Here is a 16,965-nt window from a genome sequence, read left to right as displayed (position 1 = left end):
TGCTGAAATATAGTCTAAGACCATGATAAGTGTTTGGATTTATTTGCCTTCCCCCTTGCCTTATTGTTTAAACACATTTTTACTACTCATTATATCACTTGTGCCTCTCATTTGCCACACACCACGTTAATAAATACAAAACGTATTAGCTCTCTCCTGGGAAGAAGACAGGAGAAAAGAAATATTCTGTAGGACTGAGGTGACAGAACACTGATACTCATATTTTATCTTCACAGCAGTCCTTTAGGGCATCGTGTAGTTGTCTTTCTCCAAATGAATATCTGAAGCAAGGAGAGATAAAGGCCAAATCCCTCATTTATGATGCCCAAACTGAAATACCAGAGGACTGCTTTTCAGTTATGCACGTCTGGAGCACCCAGCAGGCTCAAGGCAGACATTGGACTGGGTTAAAGATATGAGAGCTTGATTTCACTGTGAAGTTGCAGTGCATGGTCAGCCAGGCTGTCTTTATAGCAAGAATATACGCTTAACAGACTTTAAAAAGTGAATTTTAATTACTTGTGTCACACATAATCCATTCTTCACAGTACTAAAAAGAGGCAAGGGAAGTTATAATCCTGAGGGGATGCACTTCATTTTCAGCCCGCTCCCAGTGTTACAAGCCCAAACCAATTTTCACCGCAAATATTTCATCCCTAAAATGCCAAATACTCAAAAGCAGCTGCTCCTAATCTTTATAAACTCGTTCCAGTCACATCAGATAGGAAAACTCGTTTTAACCTCAGCCTGGCAAATTAACTCAACACCAAGAACAAACCTCTGTTTGAGCTAAGTCATTAAATATTCACAGGAGGCATGCATATATGCAAGAGCAGGCAGCAGAGAAACCAGAAACTCGGTGACCAGAGTGCAGCCACTTGGCAGGGACAGCTGCACCCACCTGCAAAAGGTCTGTCCTGCACCTACAGCTGAGCACAAAAGCAACAAATGTTCTACTCAGTGCCTGGGAGCACTAGGGTGATGTGGGTCTTCAGCTGGGCAAGAAGAGGAGAACGAAAAAGAAATGCCTGTTTACCACATCCTTTGTAAAGTCATTTTCTTGGCATGTCCTTGTAGAGACAGCTAAATAAAAGGGGTGTCCAAAGATGGGGGAAAAACTGGCATTTCATCTTAAGAAATACTTTTATATGGTCATGAAGTGGATAAGGAAATAATGGACGTGGCCAACTCTCTTATTACTGCTGGAATTCTCAGGAGAAATAAACCAAGAGTTTAAATTTGCCAGACATATCCCTCCGATCTACACAAAATCAAGTGCTTATTGAATATATGTTAATTGGCGTTATTAGAGGTTAACTGCCATTCCAAGGATACTCCCAACTTCCACAGCAATTACTAATCAGTGGAGTTACAAAGTGACACATTAAATCCCCCTGGTGTCAATAAATGCATGCAGATGACATGTCTGGATGCCTCATCTCAAAAAAGAAACCATACCTAAGGCAGCTCTTTAAAGGAAAGAATAGGTATTTTTTGCATTACCCACTCCATCACTGCCTTGCAAAGGGTGTCCAGCACTTCTGCTATGAAATCAGAGGTTTAGATAAGTAAATGATATAATAAAAGAGGCTCACAAACACAGACACAATTTTCCTCTCAGGATATTCTTACACTGTCAGCACCCAGAGGCACATTAAACACTTCTCACAAAACAAAAAGCTGCCAACCTTGGCACCTATCCCAAAAATCTCCAGCTAGGTCAAACATTTCAAACCCATCCCAGCACAGCTTAGGAAACTCAGCTGCTCTTCAGTCAGCAAGCAAAGGAAAGAGGAAGGAAGAGAAGGAAAGTTGTTCTCAAAAAAAAAAAAAAATAAAACAGACAAAACACCAAGGGAAGTGACAGCACCCACAGAGCAATTCTGCCACGGGGCAAATTGCATTGCCTTCATACCTGGTACCCAATTAAAATGAGCTTTTTTAAGAAAACAGCAAAGAATCAGGTCTATTTCCCTCCCTGCCTGCCCGTGCTTGAAGTCCCACTAGCGGTAAACTGTAAACAAAATAAACGAGAGCTTTAATTATGCTAATGAAATCCTGCTACAACCCCCAGCAGAAGCAGCTGCGCTGAAAGCAGAGCCCAGCAGAGCCACACCTGGTTGAGCCGGTGTGTGGACAGCCTTAGCCAAACAAAATTTGCACTACAGTAGCTCAGCAAATAACAGGTCTACTTCAAAATTAATTAAATCAAAATAAAGCATACTCAAAGGAACGGTAAGATACAAGATAAAAATCATTCTCACAATAGCCTGCCCAATGAGGTAGAGTTTCACAGCACAAGTGGTAGCTTTTATTTATCTATTTTTAATAGTAAATGACATGAGTTTTCCCGGGAAAGAGATCAAAGACAAACCCCTGCTATGGCAACCAACACACAGTACTGCCACTGCTAGCCTAGGAATACCTGGTTGAATTGGGATGATTTTTCATTTAACTGTTTAAAATTGAAAATATACTTCTTAACCTTGCCTCCCAGACCTCTTCAGGAGAGCTGGTTCTTTTCCTGCTTACATTACCAGGCTTTGATGCTGCAGAGGAAAAAAAGGACAAAACCAAAAAAAAAAGAAACCCCAAAACCCACAAACAGTGGAACCTAAAGGCTTACAACAGTAGAAATAAATAAGAATTTTCCTCATGCACACTCCTCAACTCAGAGAGAAAAATAAAACTATTGCCTTTGGGGCCTTTGTTATTTGTTTTAGCAACAAGGCAATAACTTTCTTCCCTCCTTTTTTTAAATTTGAGTACAGCACTGTACCTTTGAAATACCCTATGAAACTAAGCCATCTACTCCATGCCTATGAATTTTTCCAGAAGTATACTTCCTCTAAATTTCTCTTTTGACACATCACCACAACTTGGAGAAAGAGAAAGTCTTTGCCATAAATCACACGAAGAGCCAGTCTTGTAGCTACATACACCATCACCCTTAAGGGAACTACCTATAGGTTCATCCCAGCCTGGAGTCACCGCAAAGATTTTGGTGCAGCAACAAGTGCTAGAATAAGTTATGTGAGGAGATAAGAAGTGACAGGAGAAGCTATTACACGTCACAGCAGCATGTGAGAACTCTGCTCGCTGCTAACCAAAAGCATTAACTAACCTCTTGCCTATTTCCCACAGGATAAAATGGTGCAAAAGAGCAATCACCAAACAGCAGCTGATGCACATTTCGCATGCCAAAGTTCTCTAACAGCATTCCCAAAAGGGTGAGTGACTTCAGCACTCTATAAACAAGGATAAGATCTACTTAAATTCGTCCATACCTTCACACAACGAGCCCAGACGACCCACCACGAGCAAAACCTACTCACGATCACAGTCAGAATGTGCAAATTCAGGCCATGACCCTAAACAAACACCCCTGATCATCCATTCAGAGCCAACTGCCTAAGTGGACAATCGATACTGTTTTTATCAATGGCTGTCTGAGTAACCTATTAACATACTTTAACAAACAAGAGGAATACTCCCTCCTCCCCTCTAGTTTTTCTTCTCAGTTGCCAAAATTTCTGGCCCCACTGTTTAGCTGCTCACTGCACATAAAGAGCAGGGGAGGGAAACCCTGCACGGCTGCAATAAAAAGAACAAGCCCGAAAAGCAGAATTACTGGATTAAGTGATACAACAGAAGAACTCGCATGGCAACAACTGTGGCCTTTTCTACATTAAACCTGAGAAAGTTACACGTTGCAGTAAACTGCCAACTTAGAAAGTTTTCACAAAGTTGAGTGAAGGCTGCTGTGGAGATGTGCCTTAGGATGGGAAACCAGACCAGACAGAGATTGTGATTGGGATATTTGCTACATGGCTACCTCCAAAACACACCTCCACCGTATCAGTATTATATTATGTATTATATCTGTCATGTACACGTTACATTGGTAACTACACCGGGTTTTTTATTGATAACGCAAAGTGCAAGCGCCTTATCATAACATCATTACGTATCATTACCCCTACAGCTTCAGACACACCAAAAAGCAGGTGCACGTCGCGTTAAATCACCGTGTGTGTGTTAAACCCTCTCAGGACCAGAGGCACTGGCAGACATCGCCTTTCACCGCCCAGGGACCAGCACAGGGAAACTTCCCCCGCAGGCCAGACACAACCGGAGGCTGTGAGCTCCCGCCGCCGGCCTCGCAGCCGTTCTGCACGGCGTTACCGCACGCCAAAGGGAAAACACCGAATTCCCGACACCGGAGGGGCTTCTCCTGGTACCGCTCCCCCGCGGAGCGGCCGGGACCACGGCAAGCACGGCGGGACCGGCCCTAGGGGTCACCACACGGCCCAGCGGGTCGGAAGGGCAGGCACCGGGCCTCCTCCCCGTCCCGGCCCGGTGGAGCCCCGCGCCGAACCGCGGCTCCTCCCGGCGCGGGGGCGGCTGCGTGTTCCCGGCAGGCCCGGGGCGAGCGGCGGGGCCGAGCCCTGCACGCCAGGCCCATCCCGGTGGGGAGCGGGGCGCAGCCCGGTCCCGGCTTCCCCCCGCACTTACGCCATCGCCCTCCGCGGCTTCTCCCCCGCGGACCCGGAACCGGCGGCGGCGGCGGCAGCCGGGGCCCTCCCGCACCTCACGGTGAAGGCGCGGCCCCGCCCACGGCGCCGCCGCAGCCAACCGAGAGGCGCCGCCGGCCCGCGCGGCCAATGGCGGGGCTGTCCGCCCCCCGCGGGGGCGGGACCGAGGCGCCGCTCCGCCAATGGCGAGGGCGGTGCCCGCCCCGTGTGTGTGTGCGGGAGTCGCGCCCGCCCCTCCGCGGCGCGCGCAGGCGCGGGCTCAGCTGGAGCCGCCAGATGTGCGCGGGGGCCGCGGGCGTGGCCGGGGCCGGTACCTTGCGGGGCTGGCGGGCACACGGCCCCGAAATTGGAACGTCGCCGATGGATCCTGCCCCCGGCGCGGTTGGCTGCCCGTTGCGTCGGGAGAAGGGGTAGTGCCCGCCCGGCAGCGGCTGGCGGAGCGAGCGCCTGCGCGCCCGCGGCACCTGCCACTCGCCCTTGTCCGCGCAGCGCTTAACAGCGAGGCACCGGAGGGGTTTGTTGGCCGGACCGCCCGGTAACGGGTTGTTCGTTTTCCCGCCCGTCGGTTGTGCCCTTCGAAGCAGGTGAAGAAAGCCAGCCACCCGACACCAGATAAAAAGCGAATTTTCAGACATTTTTGAACACATGTGGCCATGACTTGACTGCCAGGTGTAGCCAAATAGGATAAGTACACACATTTCTTTAGGATCGCCCAGACATGATAAAACATACAGATTTCTTTAAAATCGCCCAGGCGTGCATCCTCCAGCCTTCAGTAGCACACTAGGGGAAATGAAAACAGTGACTCTGTGTGTGTATGTGTGTGTTCATGTACCTTCTTCCATCAGGTCCTTGTGCAAAGTCAACACTGGTGCTAAGCTGTCCATGTCCCCTCAATGCCCCGAAGCTTCCAGAAGCTGCACCACACCGAGTCTCCTGAGGGGTACCCATCCTTGGGCACCTGGAACCTGGCTGTTGTATCCCCTGGTACCTGCCAAATAAATCCTGTGGGTGAGAAACTGTGTGATAAACAGAGAATCCCTAAGCCACGGTGCTGCTCTCACTGGCCTGACAGTGAGACCTGTCCATGGGCTGCCTGGATTTGCTTGGGCCAGAGTGAAACTGAGCCCAGCTGAGCAGAGGGCTTGTGGATCCTCTCTGTGAGCCACATTCTCCTGCCTCATGTCTGCTCCAGCATTCCCTCTGGTTTTCCCCGCAGAGTTTTGTACTTCCTGATGTTTCTCGTAGGCAGCTCCTCTAAGCACTGGCTCCTTCTCACAGCAGCCAACTGACCCCAAATCCCCTCAACCAACCCACCCACCCACTCTTTTATAGCACTCTTCTTATTGGCTACACCTGTGGCCTGTTAAAGTCAGACTTGCTCCTAATCTTTAATAATTAACTCAGGTGCAACTCTTTAGGGGATAAGATTACTCTCTACACTACCTTTATATTCTTATATTCTGCTGTAGAAGATGGTGGTTAAAGCTTTCATGCTGATACAGGCCTGGTTGGAACACTGAAATAGGGAATTAACACAAGGAAAAATATTTACCCCTCTACACCTCTGAACTTATTTGTTTTCTAAAGGACACTATTATTCACATTCTCTGTAAAAGAAACGTGCACTTTCTTCTCACAAAAATATTTTTATGTTTGACTAGACCTATTTTTAAACTCTTATCAATACAGGGCAGAATGTGTCCCAGAACAACCAAAATAAGGCAGAGGGAGAAATTATTTCTATTCTTAGTGTAATACCTCAACTTCAAGTTACCAGGTTTGAAACAGAAAAGCCAGGATAGCCAAAACTCTGGGTCTTGTTCCAATTCCATTGGTGGGCAGGAAATGGAGAGGCTTTAAGTCTACTTGTGCAACAGATAAAATCAAGTGCGGAAGTTATTCCACACAGTATTTTTAAGCAAAGGTCAGCTTAAATCCAAAATGTTGAACTAAAATATGAGCCCCTGTGTGTATTTGTAACCTGTGATTTAACAGCTTCGCTTTGCCTTAGTTCAGCCAGCAGCACTGTAGTTTTCTCTTTGTTCCTTCCTTTGTTAATGCAGCAAGAATATGAACTATTTCCAAAACTGGTAACAAAGAGTAATTTTAGCAATTAGTGCCAACAATTCATATAAATTTAAGATTTAGATTTGTTTTGTTTTCTGATCCCTCTGTTTTTATGCCTGAGCATTATTTTTTCAGCATCATTTTATTTGGTTCAAGGAAATTAGTTCCCAGGCTCTCACCATGCCTTGCACATGGACAATGCAGTGAGACACTGCATCCCAGCCTGAGACAATGGAAAATGGGCACCAGGATTTTCTCTTTTTAGGTGGCTTCTTGGTGTTATGTGCAATTTTCTGACCCCTGAGTGCAGCTCCCTGGAAGCAGGGCTGTTGCCTGGCTGTGACAGGGACTGGTGGTGGCTGCTGTAGGTTAGTGCTGACGTGAGCTTTGTGGATTCTCACAGCACCCCTGCCTGATTGCCTGCTGCTTTTTTGAAGATTGCATTTTTGGGATGTTTGCCTCTGATGCTGATTTCCATCACCAGTTTCATTCCTTCCATTGCCTCCCATGACCTTTTGGGGAGTGTCTATAAATTAGCTCCTGATATTTTTCCCCTGCTTTCTTTTCATTCTCTCTCTTCTTAAAGGAGTTTTTTCCTTCATTTTCTTTCCAATAAGGAATGATGCCGAATCGCTCTTCTCAGCCCTTCTTTCTGTATGCTGATTCCAGACAATAAAATATATTTGACATTTGAAATTTATTTGTAGAAGTTACTTTTAAAAGGGTAAACTAATAATGAAAGCTTCAAGATACCTTAGCCACACAAACCTAAAAGCTCATGTCATAGGAGAAATGAATTGATTAATTACCTTTGTCTTCAGTAACCCAGTTGATGATTCAGATCTGAAGCACCAGGAAAGCCTCTCCTGACACATTGAGCCATTCTCGGGGCACTTTGAGATTAACAGATGAAATATAATGCACTGCAACACAGTTCAATACCTTTAAAGCAGAGTAACAAAATGACTGTAATATGTAGATTCACATTTTGCAGGCTGGGCCTAAATCAAAGGGTTGCTTCACCCCTGTCTGCTCTGTAACATACCAGAGGTTCATTTCCTTTTTGGGGCAAAGCTGGCAGCTTCTGATAGTGTTTTGTATTTGCACACAGCAAGAATGGCCCAGGCTTGAATGTTGTCTCTAGGGTGTAACTTTTCAATCTTGCTCAAAATTTTTCTCATGGTCTAGAAAACAGAGAATATTTCATCCTTAATTCTTCCCAGCATTTGATGTTGCATCTCTAGTTATCAGCATGGCAACTGAAAAGAGATTTTGTAAATGTTGTCTCATTATACACCTTTCAAGTTAAGGAAAGTTACATCCTCTATGCTTTAACTTGTTTTACATTGGGTGGCATGACCATTCACCTCAGTATGTTTATTTTCATGCCTGAAATTCCAAGACTTTCTTTGTAAGCAAAGAGGAATAGTTGAGTAAAAGCACTGTCTTTAAATTATTTATGCCTCTTCTGCTTTGCAGTGGAAGATGCTTCTCTGAACATTGTTCTAAAAGCTCCCAAGTCATTTAGCCCATTGCTTTATCTTTGGGTGATGCCATCCAAGGGTCAAAGAGAAGCTGATGTTGAAGCTGCCAGAATTTATTTAGACAGAATCAGAAAGCTGCTGGGTACTTGATACTATTTAACAAAAGCAAAAGTATGACTATGAATATTCATAGTCTTTTCTGGGACTTAAGCCATTTACCTTGTTAGGGCAGCCCTGGCATTTTCCAGGGGAATGGAGCAGTCAGTGCCCAACTGACATTAAATGACACTCACACGTATGACCCCTCTAAAAACCCTGCAACAACCCAGTAAGCAGAATCAGGCATTCACCATCGTGGAGCTGGAGCTGGAAGCTGATTCAGTGGCATCAGTTACTTGAAGAGACAATTCATTTAATCAGGAGGCTCTAAAGAGCCCTTGCATAGCCTTATCAGATTGAAAAGCCCTTGTCAGGCAATCCTCTTGCAGGGAGTTCTCTAAGAATACCAGGGAATTGTTTTCCTGGTGCTGTGTTTTGTACCCAAGGAGGCTGCAGTGTGCAGCCATGGGCATCTCACACCTTTGGTGGACCAAGAGCAGCATGCTAATCAACTCAGAATTCCAAATATTGCTCCCAGCTGAGACAACAATTGCAAATACATAGGAAAGAGAAAAGCACATTACTACCACTCTGTGTATTGTGAAAGTTTATTCTGTCTTCAGCTCTGCTTTAGTGAGGGGTTTGAAGTGGCTGGAGCTGTGAGGATATCAGTGGTTGATTTATGCTTTCTCTAATAACATCAGCATTTACTATAAGAGTTCATTCTAGATTACATTAACAACAAACAAACACTGAGCTTAGAGATAAAGAAATATAAATATTCCTTATGCAAAATACTCAGAACACTGCAAAAACTCACTTCAACAAACCAGAAGCTGCTGGGTCAAAACACCCACATCCTTTAACTTCAGGGCAAAATCTTAAATTCCTTGGTTCTTTTCATCTGAGGATAAAATCACAGACACTTAGTTCAGAAAACAAACAAATATTAATAATTTGTTTTAAGTACATAATTTGCCAGAGCTGGAAGTCGCTTGTTATCAATTACAGAATTAATTTATTCCATACTGAGTACTTTCAGTACTCAGTGTCTTTTTAACTTCCAAAGCATATTTATTCAAAGAGTTTCACTGAACATTGCCTGTCTTCTAAAGGAGTTCCCCATTCCATGGTGCACCCAAAAACTGATTCTCAAACAGGTTCCTTAATTGAGGAACTCATCCTTGCTCCATGAATAATTTACTGTTGTCTGGATCTGTGCACCCAGATCTTATGTGAATATAAGAAAAATGTAGAAAGATCAAGATATTCTTAATTCAATCCCTAAACAAAATGCAAAGGAAAATATAACTTACCTTACCTAAAGGATATGCTGTCACACTCCTCTAAACTAAGCAATATCATTTTCACTTTGATCAGCAGTCAGAGCAGACTATGAGAATACCAACAAACATGTTAATTTTCATTAGTTTCTTCAAACTATCACTCTCATAAACTCTTTCTTCCTGGTGTAATTAATGAGTGTGACTGTAAATCAGCACTCATAATAAAATCTGCATTTTAGATATGAGTGTTATTTAGCCAGATTCTCAGGACTGTTCTTGTGCCTCTCATTCAGGCCTATTGGACACAGATTATCCTGTGAGGAAACAGGCATCAAACACACAAAATTAACAGTGATTTCAGCAAGCCCAAGGTATAGCTTGTAGAAACCAAAACCTTGCTGAAATTCATCTATCAAAAGTGTTTTCAGACAGGACAAAACATCCTATTTCTATGAAAAACTGGTACTTTTAATTTCAGAAAATGACAGGTGAAAACAAGCAAAGAGGAAGGGATTCCATGAGATCCCATTGCTGTATCTTGGCAGTCTGTAAAACACACTTCAGTGCCCTTGTGTTGCACCTGCAACATTGCACATGTTTTTTCACAAAATCCTTCATTTATTATTTTAAAATCCCACCTTTCTACCCCACATCACTTGCTGAATGTGCACACGTGAAGCTTAATTGTGCTACTGCTTCCTTTTTTCAGTATGGATTTTTTTGGTATGGATTATAACTTCCTTACTCTTAAGGAAATGTGTTTTGCTATGATCAGTTCACTGAACCCACTAATAACCTGTGCCTGGCTTCAGGGCAGTATTTGGATGGCCCTAAAGACCCTGGACAGCCACCATATGCACCACAGGTGACAGCAATATCCAGCAGTGCACAGCTCTTTCTCCCCATCTTGTTTCTGGCCAGTTGCAGTCTTGATTTATGCTGGATTTTATTGTGTGTCTCCAGCCCTATAAATAGTTATCTGCAGGGTAACTAGAAGCAGCTGTGTCCATTCCTCCAGTGTTCATATTTCACACACTGCGTTTTGTGCTGTTCTGCTGGTAATAAATGGCATCGGATGGTAGGTTAGCTTTAGGCTTTAAAATTTCTCTTATTTTTAGTTATTCCGGCTCTCAAAAGAAGTGCATTATACTGAAACACACTATTATTAGACTTTTTGTACTAGATGTATAGGCATATAGTATAAGCCTTTTGTCTAGGCAATCTAAAACCCATTTTGAACATATAATGAGAAGTATTTACCAAGTAAAGTTTCTTTTTTAAACTGGAGACCCCATTCCTGGCACTACTAATTATCTAGAAGAATGAACTGCCACACAGCAAGTGGGTGTTACACTCTGTTGCCAGAGAAAGAGGTGCAGGCACATTCTTTTTGGTGGTTCGTGACTATTTTTAACCTCAATTTCCTTTGTAATTATTTCCTTTCCTGGATTCATAAATCTGCAGTAGCCTGTTATATAAATCTCAGCTATCCCATGTTTACAAATAATTCTGGCTTATACTCCATGTTCTTTGCACTTTGGAAATTCCCACAGACTTGAAGTTTGGGTGTACAAAGACAGACACAGGGGTATCACCCCATGTTTAATACCAGCTCTGTACAGTAAGCCTTTTTTAATAGCAAATATCCACCTACATTTCTTTTCAACCTCCTCCAGGGTTTTTGTTGGAGAAGCTACTTTTCACTTGCTGTCTCAATGACTGCTGTGTGGCAGGACCATACTGAGACTTTGTGGGAGTTTATTCCTTTCATTACTTGTTCATTTTTTGGTTTAAAAGTGAAAAGGATGGAGGAATCCAGCAGTGAATTCTTCATGCACAAATATAACATGGATTTTAAGGGGTGATATAATTGTGCCACTGAGGGAATAATGATGCTTAAGTGCAGATTTTAGGAAAATGATTTAGGGGTGAAAGAAGAGATGTGGAGGTAATAATTGTGGCACAAAAACCAGACCCAAGGCTGTCAGAATTGTGCTTGTGGAGAGCCATTAAACACAGGAAACAGTGATGGTTGATTATTGTAAATTACTGTGCAACGCAACTTACCTGTGTTCAGTGCTTGAAATCCTTGTACCCTAAGTGACCAAGGGCTTTGGAAGTTGCCTAGGAGATCCTCTGGCTCATTGTACACCTCTAATGTCATCTTTTCCCAATCTTTTTGGATAGGTGCTTGGCAGGATTACTTTGAGGCACAGAGGTGACTGCACTCAGCTAGAGCAGTGCCTGCTCCTGTGAATGGGTTAAGTGACTTCTTTACATGTATTTTCCAGGTCTCCTGTACTTTCCAGGGTTAATGGGAAAAATAAAACCTGTAAGGACTGTGTCTCAATTCACTGTGGATACCTTCACTTCCAAATGTAGCAGTGTCAAATTGCAAAGTTCCTGCATCTTACTTTCCAGCTCCCAACACTTCAGTGTGAGCAAGGTGACTTTAAAAATGTCACTAAAATAACAAGCAGCAGTAGAAACAGAAGAGGAAAGGCTTCAAGACATACTGCATCCAGGAAATAAATTAATGAGGTGTCAGCTGACCATGGAGCTCTGGCCCATGGGGAGATCCCAAGCCCTCAGCTTGGAGAGTGGGATCATGCCAGGAGAGAGCAGAGCAGCACATGTGAGGCTTGCTCCTATTCTCAGTGAAATCACTGGAAGTTGTGACCATGGCATCTATGGAGGCAGGGCACCTGCCATTAATATTCCCCAGAGACCCAGAGGAATTGTTGCTGACACTTTCACAGTGTAATCACTGCAGATCCCACCTGGCTCGTGCACAAAGCAGTGCAAATAAATATAATGTTACTGGTAATAAAATATGATGATGGAAACTGGCTGATGGTAACACTTAGCATTGCTAATACACAGATCACAAGCTTGGAGACATAAGATTTTGGCGATTTTAACTAATAAATACTTCACTAATTATATTTACAAGGAGTAAGTAATTTATAAACAAGCAATTTATCACATTTGCATTCATTAAACTAAGCAGCTTCCCTGATTATATTCTGACTATTCTGCTATTTGCCACCCTGAAAGAGTGAGGTGGTTTTTGCCTTCAAATAAAATCAGCTCTTCATTTTTTCCATCTCATGGGTAGCTGGCAAATGACAGCTCAACATTCTCTGTCTGCACAGTGTGTCCTCTCCATCTACCTGAGCCATCCTTGAAAACAGTCAACACCAGCAGGTGCTCTTGGACCACAGGTCAAAGTTACTGAAACTGTTGTTGCTGAAAAGAGAGCACTGCTCACCATTTCTGTGCTGCCTCAAAAGCTGTTATCTGAAATCCTGGATGCTTCCTATGGCAGTGGCCAGAATGAGGAGATCGGGAAGCGCTATCTTCTGGCAGAAGGACTGCGCAGTTTCCCTTTCAGCCTGCAGTCACCCCACTTCCCTGGCTCAACATGTGCACAGGAAAGGGTTTGTTGATAGACTTTGAAATGTGTTTATGGAGTTTACACTGTTATTTTTTTTCATCTTACATTTGCAAGAGGCAGGGAAGGAAACCAAAAATCATACTTACTATGGAAAGTGTTTTCAGTATTAACTGTGCAAGGTAAGAAACTCTGCTCCTACCAGATTTTACAAGAGAGACTTCAAAACCTTTAGAAACAGGGCTTCTGCTAAACTGGCAGTATGCCTTTGACTTTGACCATATTAGTCATTGCTTCTGCAGACTTAGCAAAAAGGAAAACTGCTGGCTTTAGCACCAGCACTCCCACAAAAAAGCAAGCCTACTCTCTTTTGGCCTAGTGCAATGTAGATGCCAGCTTAGTATTTCAATCTAAGAACAAGCATCTTCATCAGTCCAGAGTCAGCCCTTCCTGGCAGGGAGCAGCCCTGGATCAAATGGTGTCCCCTAGGTGTATTTCTCTTTGTCACTGTCACCACAGACACATCCTCTGAAAGGAAAGGGCCCAAGAGTGATGCAGCTGACTGCTGAGCAGGGAGCATCATTGAAGCACCAAAATGGCTTTTTGACCAGCCAAGCTCCTGGAGTTGTTTCCTAATCAGCTCTTTTAATACTTTGTATTGATTACCAATCTAATCTGAAGCCCACTAAAACCAGTGAGGACAGGCTGTGCCACAGGACTCTGATGATGATGACAGAAGTGATGGATGTAGTGTAACTATCTGCAAACACCTGAATCCTCCTGAATACTCATTTGTTTTTTTACTATTTGCTCTCAATTTTCTACATGTTTCCCTCTTTGACACTTGCTGCTGCATCTCCCACCTGCCCTTCCCCAGCTCCCTGGGTGTATCTTATGCAGAAGGATGGAGGAGGTTGGTGCTGACAGATTGGAAAGAGGCAGGGAGAGCAGGAACAAGGAGAAATTGCACACCAGCAGAGCAGTGAGCTTCTGACAGGGTGACCTGGCAGCTCCTGCTCCCCTCTCCAAGGTGGATACAACTTCTGCAGAAGCAAGAGAGTAGAGGAGAAGAGTTATGATGAGGGCAGGGAGCTCAGAAAGGGCTTGGAAACTGTACCTGGATGCTTTCCAGCTGTGTTGTTGATCTGTCTTCTGAACAAACAACCCCAGATTGGGACCTTGGCACAGCCTTTTGGTGGGATTAGCAATTTTCCTGCTCCCAGGGCACACAGGCCTCAGCGTGGGTCTGACAGGGACTTAGAGGCGATGCCTGCTCTGCCTAGCAGGGGCATGTACTGAAAACTTGCAGCTCTGATCTACCAGTCCCAGCTGAGGGTATCAGCAGGAGTGCTGGGCTGAAAATACCCCAGTTTCTCTCCCAGCAAAGCTGTGTCTGGTGCACAACTGAAATGAGATATGAGCACACACAGCACAGCCCTTGATCTCATAGTTGAGACCTAATGACCTTGAGAAAATGAGCACTGAGCTTCTTTCCTACTTCCTCAGTCACTTCTGAGGGTCACTTCTGCCTCAGCCCAGCCACAGCAGCAACAAAGATGAAAAATCACTTTAAAACAGAGCTCTTGTGTTTTACAGCACTACTGAGCTCTTTTGGTGTTTCTCTCTGGGAAAGGTGTTTTCTTTCAGCCAGGAAAAGACTGTGACCTGAGAGTTGAAATTGATAATGACAGAATAATAAAAGCTGATAACACCTGTAGGTACCAGCAGAATTCAATATACTCAGAAGGGCTGCTCTTTGGGGTTGAGGGTTATGGTGGGTATTTGTTTGAGGGTGTGTGCTCTCTTTACATTTTAGACTCAGGCAAGGAGTCCACTCTTGTGTGTGCTGTTTTGTTTTTCTTGCCTGAACTGCAGCGCTGTGTATTTTAAATTCAAAAAGTGGAAACTCCAGCACGTACTTCAAAAGATTATCATGTATTGTTTTACATTCTGTGCTGGACCTAGAAGAAAGTATCAGCAACTCTCTGAGCTGTGGGAGTCCTTCCTCAGCTGCCCTGGCCCAGCTCCAGTAACAAAGTGCCTACCAGAACCTTCTGTTAGCTAAGAACTTCCTAAAGTTCCCAGTTGAACTTTATCAATGCCTTACTGTTACCCAGGCCCTGTAAAAGACAAAGACATGCCATATTAAATTAAACATGTTTCTTTGGCATGTGCAATGGTAAGGGACAATTGCTCAGACAATTTCATTTACTGTTTCAGTAAGAGCTTTCATAAAAAATTCTGATATTGGTGGACCTACATCGCCTCAAACATCAGCTTTATGCTTTTATGCTTTTCAAGCTTTTAAGATGCTGCTTCTGTAGAGTCTCTAGCTTTACCCAGACTGATAAGGAGCCTCTAAAGCAACTGGTATTGATTCCACCCTGACAAAGGTAGCACTGGCAGCAGCATTAGGTGTCCTTCAGATGATCTATGCAGAAAGTCTCTCCTATTTGTCAACAGCAGCTGCTTGAGGGCAGTTCCATCCCCACAGCTCAGCCAGGGAACAGATCACATGAGCTCTCCTCAGCCATTGCAGTGTTAAATCAGCCCAGTTACTTCAGGCAGCCACAGCAGCAGCACAGATCAGAATGGGCTGACTGCAGCAGTGAGGAGCACTCCAGAGATTCACTCCCTGGTGAACTGCTGGGCTGAGCTCTGGCACAGCACTAACAGGCAGCTCTGTGTGTCTAAAGCTGCCACCACCTTCCCAGCAATGATTGTCAGAACACAGCCCTAGTATAGGAAATGCTAAAACTGCTGTTGGGATTTAAACCCAGGGATCACCTTCTCAGGTGATAATCCCATCTCTCACCAAAGTGCTCCAGAGCCTTTTCTACGTGCATGTCCCTGACAGTGGGTCCTTTAAAGGGCAAAAGGTTCCTGCAAATCCTCTGAGCAGAAGAGGACTCATTGCCACTAGCACCACTGACAGGACTTACCTTCGACTCAGATGCAAAAAATCATAATTAAACTGAAGAAGAGCCCTGCAGTCCTCTGTGTGTAATCCCTAGCTCAGTAATTTCTTCTGCAAAACTGACTTCTCTCATTAGATGCAAACAGAACTGGCCCAAGTCCATTTTCTGCATAGTAACTGAAAACTTGTGATAAAAAACCCCCAATATATTTAGCAGTATCAGTAGGTGAGCAGGTCTGCTGGCACTTTTGTGCTCCCAAGCAGCATGTTGCCCTTAGATAGGACTATCTGGAAATGAGCTTTCCCACCACAGGACCTACCTACCACACTCCAGGCTGGCAGTATTTGCTTTCCCTTCCAGTTTCCTGGTTTGTACATTCTTCTCACAGCTCCTGACTCTCACAGGATGATACACACCACCAGGCAGGCTTTTTTCCCATCTGTAGCTATACTTTTATCTTTCTTACCTGGTCTGACGGCATCTTGTAGGTTCATCCCATTCTCTTTGCAGCCTATGAAAGAGAAAAGCAAATGCAGAGTCCCTCATTCACTGTACCCCAAAACTCCTGAAATTGCTGATCTTTCATTAAATTGATCTGTTTGCAAGTTCAGAAGAAATAAAAACTACACTGACAAAAGAAGAAAAACAGTTTTTTCCACCTTTTTAAACTTCTCATAAGTTAATTACCACTGTCAATCTATAATCAGAAAGAAGGAGGGCAAATTGTCTTTTGTTCTTATTGAACCACATATAAAGACTGAATTTTATTATGAGACAAAAGGAAAGAATTTGTCATCATTAACTGTAATGTTTTCGGGAAGGAGGTTAGATAGGAGACTTAGCATCATTAAAGGTTTTTATCTAAAGATTTCCTGCCTCAAGTAATTGTTCTGAAGAAGTAAACACACAGAGAGATTATGTCATTAATTCTCTTTAATGAAGTTCTGTGGTAAGTGCTGTTTTGTAGGCTCATTTGAAGAATTTTTGAAAAAATCTCTGGGGTTTTGTTTATTTACTTATTTTGCAGATACTTTGCAAAACTGTGACTAAATAATAAATTTTGTGTTCACTCTATTGCTACTAGCTTAGTTCTTTGAAATCAAATGGGGTGGCTGGTTATTGAGGTCCTTTCCATAATTACCAGTGGAGCCTCAGGAAGCAAAACACAGATATGGCAAA

The 16,965-nt window shown here is 43.8% G+C and overlaps 1 protein-coding gene across 1 annotated transcript in view; it reads right to left on the bottom strand.

Annotated features, from left to right (window-relative positions):
• The window catches only part of KIAA1109 (KIAA1109 ortholog), an 87,777-nt gene extending 83,156 nt beyond the window's left edge, over window positions 1-4,621 (bottom strand). The window contains 1 exon segment of the mRNA XM_030947036.1: window positions 4,516-4,621. The gene's annotated coding sequence lies outside the window, so the exon portion shown is untranslated.
• Window positions 4,622-16,965: the final 12,344 nt, after the last annotated feature.

Source organism: Camarhynchus parvulus, chromosome 4, assembly GCF_901933205.1.
Source record: "Camarhynchus parvulus chromosome 4, STF_HiC, whole genome shotgun sequence".
NCBI classification, from domain to species: Eukaryota; Metazoa; Chordata; class Aves; order Passeriformes; family Thraupidae; genus Camarhynchus; species Camarhynchus parvulus.
Note: the sequence above shows the minus strand (reverse complement) of the source record. Positions and strands in the feature narration are given on the sequence as shown.